The following is a 10117-nucleotide window of genomic DNA, read 5'->3' on the forward strand; positions in this document are numbered from 1 at the left end:
CAGAAGAAAATATTACTTCTTATACTGGATTATTTTTGCCATGGAAGCACATCAGTATCATGATTCATGCCATTCTGGTATAAGATGAACTAAAGCTTATTCATCAACTCAGCAAATGAAAATAGTGCATCCTACTTCTACAGATTATGTGTTCTGTTATCCTAATGAAACAAGACCTCATTGATGTGTTTCTACTCGAACCTGCAGACCATCTAGAGAATATGCTAATTGGAGAACAAAGGGGAGAAGTTGGAGCTTTTATGCTAATTGGAAGAGCGGGGTTTACCTTATTGTAGATTGTTACAAATTCTTCTCTGACGCTGCAATCATCCTAGTCCTCTTGGATCTTGATCTTGGCGATTCATGTCCGCCTCTTCTGGCAGACCTTGCCGGCGATGGGAATGGTAAGATAGGAGGATGGATTGGTGATGGGAAGATCTGCTGGGGGGCATGGCCGAGGTAAACAATGGCAGTGGGGTGAGCACGGTGGAAGCAGGCGGCGGCGCTGAGGCGGACATGGGGGAGGTGGACAACAGCGCCATTGCAGCCATGGAGGAGGTGGACAGAGGCCCTGGGCCGGTCATGGCGCACATGGACGGCGGCGCTAGGCCGGCCATGGCGGAGGTGGACGGCGGCGACGTGGCCATGGCTGAGCCATGCAGTGGCGATCCATAATCCCCGCGGCGGCGTGGCTGGCTAGGCAGATACGTGGGTTCGATGTGGGCACCGCGGGCTATCGTGTCACAGATTTCTCTATCTCTACTCTCTATCTCTATCTTCTCTTCTCTATACTACCTAAAAGATACGTAAGGTTCCCTCTCCTCTCTTACGTTCTCCTTTTCGTCCTCCCTCGCACGTTGCCACCTCTTTTTTTTTCGGCCTTGGTCCCACCAGTTTTTTTCCTTTGGCTTTCCCTACGTGATCCCCCTTCCAAGTTTTTTCGTTCCACCACCATGCCTCAGCCGCCGTTGCCTGCGTGGGCTATGTTAGGGCTTCTTCATCTTCTAAAGAGAGCCCTCCAGATCCCATCTCCCTCCTCGCCTGATGCCCCAGCGCCGCCGCCCTCACACTCCAAGGTTCATCGTCCGCTGACGTTCTTCTCATCTTCAAGCTCCCCCGCTGCGACGCATTGCAGTACTCTACATCTATTCTCTCGTGTGGCGGCCATCGTAGATCGAGGGCAGCGGTAGCGGCAACTGATGTATATTCTTCTCTCTCTCTCTCTCTCTCTCCGGCAGATGTGTGCACACGCGTGGCGGCGATAACTTAGCGCGTTGCGGGGACTGGAGTGCGAACTAGGGACGGTGCTTCCGCTAGACACGTATGTGCATCGATCGCTTGTGTGTTCTCTGCAAGCCAACGAGCCTCTAGCAATCCCATTATCTACACACTATAATGGTCACGTGTTGCTGTGTGTTGCTGTGTGTTTCCAGACGTGGCAAAGCTCACGTCTTGATGAGCATAATAGGTTGATGCAGTTTTTATCGAGTACTTTCTGGCGTCAAGGTAATCTGGGCGGAATCAATCAAACGCATCTGGCCGGAAAGCGAAAGTCGTAGTAATCGATCTGACAAGCTAATATTGATGCGTCGGGGATGGGGTAGCTCGCCGCTGATGGCTGGGCCAAGAAGGATTACCCGGGTGACGTATTGCGTTTATTATTGTTGCACTTGTCAACTTGATAATTTGATTTCGTGTGTACTTGTATTCTGCCGATCCAAGAAGAATCTCAGGCCTTCTTGTTTTTCTTCTTCTTTTGTGCTTGCTTCATTTGTTTTACTTATCTTTTTGTCAGGCTTCAGTAATCAGACCAACTATCTGAGTCATTTAAAAAATGAGTCCAAAGAACATTCTTACAGAAACCTTTGTAAGAAGTACAGTAATTTGGTGGCTAACATGCTATCCTGAATTTTCATTTACTTCCATGAATTAAATCTAAGTTGTAACTTTTGGTGGCTAATATGTGCGAGTGCTGGTTCTGAAGATGCTTCTTGTTGAGTTAAATAAAATAGATTTCCTTGGTCAGTAAATTTTGTTTTGGCCAACTAAATTGCAGTAACTTAAACATTCATATTCTCTTTTCCTATGATATGTCTAGATTTTCTTCCACCCTCTATATTCATAAGAATATACATGAAAGTGAAATACATTTCAGATCATTGTGTTGCATGGGATAATAGACTCATTGTCCTTGGCATCCATAGTTTTTCAGCATTGTCCTTGGTAGTAGTGCAGAAATCTGATGTTTTTCTCAACTGATAGCAATTGTCCAAAAGTTTAATATTGATAGTGTTAGCTAATCTTAGTTTTTCTGAGAAATTTATAGGTTTTGGCGCTAGGAATTCTACAGCATTAAACGGACTAACAAGTGCGCCAGGTTGAGCTTAGTTTGGTGGTGTATTAAATGCAGATGTTTTACACATCACACGGGGGCACCAATGAACAACAATAACAATGATTTAACGGTAGAAATAAAACTCGATGGTATCTTTTCATATGCATGAGGATCCTCAAATTATATGTTAGCAACTACTCCTTCCGTTCCTACATAGATGACTCGATTTTGTACTAACTTTAGTAGAAAGTTGGGTCATCTATTTTGGAACGGAGGAAGTATTAGTTTTGATCCACTAGAATATATACACTCCCGTTGCAACGCACGGGCAATTTGCTAGTACCCTGGAAAAAACAAACTGGTCCCACTAAAATATTGTAATGGTCCCACCGTTACATATAATTTTCTGTAATTTTAGTTTTATAACTTCTCGTAACTCCCATTTTTCCACCGTCAGATCAGGGTGGATGGACGGCTCATAAAATCGCCAATCACTGTAACAGTTGTATAGGTTCTATGGTAGCCTTCAGTCCTATTCCTTTGAAGTATTTTTATCCTTCGTTTTCTCTCCCTGCATACTGAACGCAGCCTAAATCTCTACTCATAATGGAGGAGTCCGTACGTGGTTTGGTTCGTTCGTACCCCTCGACCCCCGTCCACCGATCCCGTCGATCCGCCCACCCACCGATTTTCTCTATAGCTCAACCCGTTTTCATTAGAAAAAGATAAGTAGCCAACCCCACCGGTTTTATTGAAAGAAGGAAGTGGCCAGGCAATCCAATTTTCAGAATGCTATCTCCCACGTCCCATAGCCAAAAAGGGAACCCTCCCTGTCCAGATTTTCTTTTCCTTATGCACATAACATTTATTCCATATACACCCGCAAAAGAAAACATTTATTCCATATACAACACCAATCATATCACCAATCATACTGCAATCTTTCCGTATATACAACTGATACCTCCATCCCCTCTCTGGTCAAATCGCCATGTTTGTCCGTGGTTCCCCGTCTCGGCGAGGATCCCCGGAAGCGAGGCTAATTTTGCCATCGGGGCAGGAGGCACAGGTGCCGCATGGCTGCAAGTCCTGATTGGATCAACCGCGATTCCAATTCTCGGCTACGAGCCATAGTTTGCCATCGAAGGTGGAGCTACAAGTCAGCACCATTGCCCTGTCCATGACGGGACACATGACGACGACGCGCCGCGCTGCTACGGTCGAGGAGGAGGAGATGGCCATGGCCGCCACTGGAGCGGTCAATCTCGCGCCACTGGAAGCAGACGATCGGGAGCAGCAGAAGAAGGCGCGGGCGAGGAACAAGAAGAAGCGGCGGAGGGCGCCGAGCGAGGAGGAGCTGGCCGCGCTGAGGTCCATGCTCCGCTGGGCCCTCCGCGGTGAGGCGAGCGACGAGGAGGAGGCGGACTGCGGGCACCTGTTGCTGGCTGGGAGGCTGCGGCCGCGCGTGGCGGTGGACCTGAATGCCCACTTGGCGCGCTGCTATGGCTCGCTCTTGCCCGAGGCGCTCGTGGAGCGCGCGCACCGCAATGGGGTAAGTCTTTCTTCCCGCCTGTCACCAGCTGCAGAGACGTCGACGTGCTTGACGAAACAACTGCAGCTCCAATGTTCTTCAGTTTCGTAATAGCCGATGCCATGTCCGAGCTCATCCTTATGCCCTGCTAAACACCTCCGCCGCCACTTCTTTTACTCTTGTTGCGCTTTGTTTCTGAAGGATAATGCCTAGCACGTTTGCACACTAACTCTGTTACCTGGTGACCAGCACAGGTGAATGTGCTCGCACTAACTGATCATGACACCATGGCCGGTGTCCCGGAGGTGATGGAGTCAGCAAAGGAATTTTCCATCAGGATCATCCCTGGTGTTGAGATAAGTGCCCTTTATTCGCCTAGGTAACCCTCTTGTACTGATGTGGATTCCCAGCTGGCAATTCTGAGATTGAGGTCCTCCGGGCAGAACTTGCAGATAGACGGCAATTCTGTTCATAAAGGAACCATCGTTCTCATCGGCGGCTGCAGGCTGTTGTGTGACACAGAGATCTCATTTTTCTAGCAACTACAAGCACTCAGTGAAGCATTAGGAAGGAAGAAGTCGGTCAGACGATTATCTGATGACTTGATATGCTACCTGGTGTCTTTTAGTAACAAATATATCTTCTTCTCCAGCAAAAAGAACATTGAGAGGCACGCGACAATTAATTTTGCCCTGAGAATTGCTCATAATTTTGTAACATAGACAAACATGCCAGTAGACCTCTTACACTTGACTCCGACACCTCTTTCTAGAAATAGATGGAACTGAAGTTTCCTGCTCAATTTTTTTACATACCTTTTGTCTAGGCCAAAGGTGTGATTCTTGAGGGTTAATACTTCATATATTGTTAGCTCTTGATTCTTGTAGGACATTTATGACAATTTAGCTTCAAATTCATTCGTATTTTTTCTGGGACATTTATAAGTGTGTGCCCAAGCTTCAAGTATGTACAGTGCACACACTTTGTTCGACAAATTATAACCCCAATATGGGTCAAAATCAACTCATATATGACATCACAAATGTCCTCCAAGGAATGGTCATATAAAAAGACACTTAAAAATTGAATTCGTTCGAAGTATGTTGTTTTCCTTTCTTGAACTTGTATTCCGTCATTTATTAATATTTATTTACCACGTCCATTAACGTATTATGAAGTATGTTGTTTTCCAGATAACAACTTTACTTCTCAAAAACATATTTTACAGTAACATTTAATGTGCTTGATGTATTATCAAAATTGAGCAATGTCTAATCATTGGGTGACAACTAATGCACTAGCTTTGTTTTATTTTTGTGTAACAGTGGTATCAACTTTGGGAGTCAATATTTACATCATAAAGCATGTGTTGATAACAACTGCGGCCACCTTTTTTAGTTACTCTATGGCAAGGTTGGTACTAGACGATTTCAGAAGGAAAATGAATGCAAAACAAACTATGGAGAAAATAACATGTGCAATATGCCAAACTAGAGGAAGAGATACAAATCAAGGTAAGTACTCTATTACATCAATGATGGTATAAAAGAAGTAAAATCAGGGAGGAAGGTAAATTAAGAAACGTAGAAGAGCTCTGTTATATTGTCTACAAGCAAGTTGATTACTGCTCTTATATTTTCAAAAAGGAGAAAAGAATAACTGAAAAATAAAAATGGAGTGGCAAGTTGATTAGTGCTCTTATAGTAAAAAAAAATGTGTACACCATTAGAGATTGTGATGGAGAGTATTCGCCAGAACAGTACACAGATTGATGGGATCCATCTTCTGGAACGTTTAGGGTAAGGAAGAATCCTTTTGGGCAGATAAAATCTCTGCTATTAATTAGGAATGCATAATCCAATCAAGCCCAATCAAATAAGCGAAAAATGAAAGAAAATAAATTTAGATGACAACCCCAAAGACAGATAGTGATTTGACTTCTCAAGGTTTCGTTGATAATCCATGATCCCAAAGTACAACAGGTGGTTCAAATAGAATGTTTAGAAAACATACGTATACAATTCAATTTCAGTTTATAGAAATGAAAAGTTTGGTACATCTCGACTGAAATAAACTCAAAAAAATTGTACCTTTGCTGTGTGATTTCCATGTCCAATACCGAGCATACCAACAGTAGGCGGTGTAGAAGGCCTACAGGCAGCAACTCCTTCCTGTGCGAGTGGAGGCCAGTCGTCCTCTCTCTTGGCGTCGGCGCCTACTACTCGGAGTGGCAAGCGGCAACCAGTGGACAGCGGAAGAGCCATGTCGTCGTGCAGCTTCGTTGCAGAACGCGATGCCCTCGGCATCAGAAATAGGCCCGAGTTGGTCAGACGACGGCGCAACTCGACTGAGGTAGAAATTATCAGGTCACCCTCGACACTAGAAATCGGCCTGGGATGGCTAGATCCACGGCGCGGCTCTCCAGTGGCCGAATCCGGCTGCTCACCGCGACACATGGTCTCACCATTGCTCATTGGACCCGGCCGAAAGAGATAACCATGGCGAGCATGGATGGGAGGCGGAAAGGACATACCAATGTGGGGAGATGTGGCGGCCGGGATGCCATGGAGGAGAGGAATAGTTGCGGCAATGACGTGGAGGAGGAGGTTGTCGTGGGGTGAGAGTGAGAGGGTGGCTTCGGTGAGGATAAGGTGAAAAAACAATTTGGTTTGTCTCACTTTTATTTACGTGATTAATATTTAATATTCCACCTCAAACACCTAGACGGACGGCCTTCCTAGACAAATTACACAGGAGGTGTGGAGCCTCAGACTACAATCAATACCCAACGTGTAAGAGCATCTATAGTCGGGTGCCCAAACCCGCCTCAAACGCCCGGGCGGACGCCCAGTCAGTGACTGGTCACAAAAAAGTGACCAAGACGTTATGTTTAAACGGGTCTCAAATGCCCGGATTTATCGACAACCTTCATATTTAACCCGGACACCTGTTCAGTTATTCTCTTTGCCATGTCGGACTCTACAGCCCTACCCCACCACAGATCGCACCAAATCCATCAAACCCATGCTCCTCCTCCCGTCTCTCACCTACCTTTCCTGCTGCCGAGCCCTCGCCATCCTCCACCCTTGACCCCTCCTCATCGCCGGTCCCGATTCGCCGCCCTAGATGCCGTCCCGCCCATCCCCTACCACCGCTATAGAGGCTGTGTCCGCCTCGTCCGTCGGTGTCTCGTCCTCACCATTGAGGGATTTGAGGAGAAAGGGGGCATGAGAGATGGAGGGGAGAGGAGGTGTCGACCGACGTTGTGGAGGGAAGAGGAGGATGCGGTGATGCCGTCGAGGGGAGGAAGGGGGCAAGGACAGAAGCGGATGGGCTCCGGCAGTGGCGCGAAGAGGACGAACATCGACGCCGTGGAGGAAGGATGAGGGGCTATCCGACATCACGGAGGATAGGAGGGGTCGGGCGATGGCCGAGCGGAGGGGGCGCCATTCCTGCAAATGAAGCCGACGACAATATTTCGGATATTGTGAATGAATATCGTAAGCGTATCAGGTAATTCTTAGTTCCTAACAGGTTATTTAGTTGGTTCATCACTCTCTATGTATACATAGTCTACTTACTTTTTCATGAACTTAAATTGCAAGTGAAGTAGATTCCAATTATTACTCAATTGCGCTCATGCTATCTTCAACATCCACTATGTTTATATATAAACTCAATAAAAATATTCCAAAAGCCCGTAGCAACGTACGGGCATTCTACTAGTTTCCTCAAAGAATGGAGGGACCATGTTCTCGAGAGGTCCTCTTCGGCGCCCTCAGCCGCCTAGGCTAGCTGGCGCTCAAATGCAGCCAGGAATGGGCCGGCCCAGCATCGCTGGCGTCCAGCAAAAATGCTCCAAAAAGAAATGTGAATACTGCGCTATTTTGCAAAATGCAGGAATTGAACCAGCATGCCAACACTAAAAACACAAGCGACTAACCACTACACCACCATCGCTTTGATGTCATCAATTGAAAAACACGCTACTTGACCATTTTCGGTCCCAATATAAATTATTTGGAGAAAAAATCGTAAATATGAAAAAGATTTCATGAATTCTTAAAAATGTCATCTATTTCAAAAACAGTTCACGGATTTTCACAAAACAAATTCATAAAATTGAAAAAAGTTCATTGATTTTGATAAAAAAAGTTCACAAATTTGAAAAAGACTTCTCTGAATTTTAAAAAAGCTCACGAATTTGAGAAGAGTTCATGGATTATAATAAAAAAAATTCACAAATTTGAAAAGAGTTCACCAAATTTTGAAAAAAAGTTCATGGATTTGAAAAAAGTTCATGGATTAATTTTTTTTCACTCATTTAGATAAAAAAGTTCACAAATTTGAAAAGAGTTCTTCAAAAAAGGTTCGCAGGTTTATAAAAGGTTCACCAAGTTCGGTAAAAAAGTTCACTAATGTGAAAAAGGCAAAAAAGGTTCACAAAAAGTTCATCTATTTTGAATAAATAGTTCACAAATTGGGAAAAAGTTCACTGGATTTAAAAAAATCATGCATTTAAGAAAAAGAAAGAAAAGAAGGAACACGAAAAAAATAAAAAGAAAAAAGAAAAAGAAAGAAAAAAAGAAAAGAAAAGGCGATGTCATAAAAGGAGAAAGGATGCCTCAAATCAAATGGGGGTAGTTGTGTAGTTGGTTACCGTAGCTAACGTAAAAGGTGGAGGTCGCGGGGTTGCGAGTTTGAGTGTCAACAGCGCACAATTTTTTGTAGTTTCGAACAGAAAAAAGGGGCAGAAATGGGCCGGCCCAGCGCGCAAAGAGGGGTATGCGCCCGTTTGCGGAAATGCCTAATTCGGGCGCTAAAGGCGCCGAATAGGGTTTGGCCATGTTCTCATCCGATCCATAAGGTACTAGCTATTGCTACGAGAGCATCACGAGAAAATGGGTTCCCCAAAGAAAATTTCTGGAAAGTCAACTTGGTCCTTCAACTGATACAAAGACTGAAGCGATGGCAACAAGTCCTCTCCAATGTATGAAGGACCATATGAGGTGCTCGCCAAATTTTTCTTAGATGCTACAACATTACAGAGACAAGAGGAGAATCATTCCCCAGGAGTTGGGACATTGGGCATATAAGGAAGTACTATTTACAATGCCCTCATAGAGGTATCGTCCGTCACTAAGATGAACCGTTTTACCAGCCAGTAAATGCCAGCGAAGGATTGTTGAAACATATACCTAATGGTTTCCCAATTCTGCAGCTTGTACCGATTTCCCATTATAGAGAAACAAGAAGAGAACATTGTGGCACCGTGTTTCTGACGTAGTTTACAGGTAGATATTAACTAGAGAATTTGAAGAGTCATGCACAAGAAGAAAGGGTGCGGGTCCCTGTGATGAATGAGGCTTCGAGATGTAACCCTTGAGCCCCCGGTGATGAATGAGGCTTCGAGATGTAGCCCTTGAGCCCTCTTATATGTTTGTTGCCGTGAATTGGTACCTCTAGTACTAGTATTACGCTATACTACATTGATAGGCTACCACTATAATTAATGGCTTTCTTTTCTCTTTTATGTTGGGATTGTCTGGCAAAAGGTGCTCCGGTCAGGTGGCGCATGGACAACCTAAAGTTCCACAATATGTATATGACTACACACTAGTACATGCTAGCTAATTGTTGCTTCTGTTGTGTCAATCAATGGAAGCTCTCGAAAGCATGTTCAAATAAGCGAACTGAATATTGACGAAATTCAGAGGTCCAATTTGACCCGTAAAAATTATACCGTCGATCGGTTTTAGGAAAAAAATGAATATTGAAGAAATTAATTTAGAGGTCCAATTCAACCCATAAAGGCAAAATAGGGACACACATATTTAAGATGAAAAACTAAAAAGCACCGCCACTTTCCTTGCTGCGAACACATCCCACCGCCTCAGTCCATGTCACTCCATGTAAGACACGCTGAAAAAAATCGAGAAGTCGTTCTGCAACCACCAGGACTTCACGTAAGACTTGAATTCTTTCGTATTCCGGGTTTATAAAGGTTTCTCTTTTTAAATAGAAGAAAAGCCATGTATCTAATGAATAGAAAGCTTTCCTCGCAAAAAAGAGAAAAGAATAGAAAGGCAGTGTTTTTTTCTCCAATTGACAAATGGGCTGGACTTGCATGGGCTAACATTACATGCTGGTAGGCCGCTACATAGGGACCCGTGCACTTCTCTCTCTCTCTCTCTCTCTCTCTCCAAAAAGGCAATTCTTCACTCGTTCAGTCCGCAGTCTCTCCACAGCAG

The 10117-nt window shown here is 44.6% G+C and overlaps 1 pseudogene; it reads left to right on the top strand.

Annotated features, from left to right (window-relative positions):
- The first annotated feature begins 3527 nt into the window (after window positions 1-3527).
- The window catches only part of LOC119320896, a 21094-nt pseudogene continuing 14504 nt past the window's right edge, over window positions 3528-10117 (top strand).

This window comes from Triticum dicoccoides, chromosome 6B (assembly GCF_002162155.2).
Source record: "Triticum dicoccoides isolate Atlit2015 ecotype Zavitan chromosome 6B, WEW_v2.0, whole genome shotgun sequence".
Classification (NCBI taxonomy): Eukaryota; Viridiplantae; Streptophyta; class Magnoliopsida; order Poales; family Poaceae; genus Triticum; species Triticum dicoccoides.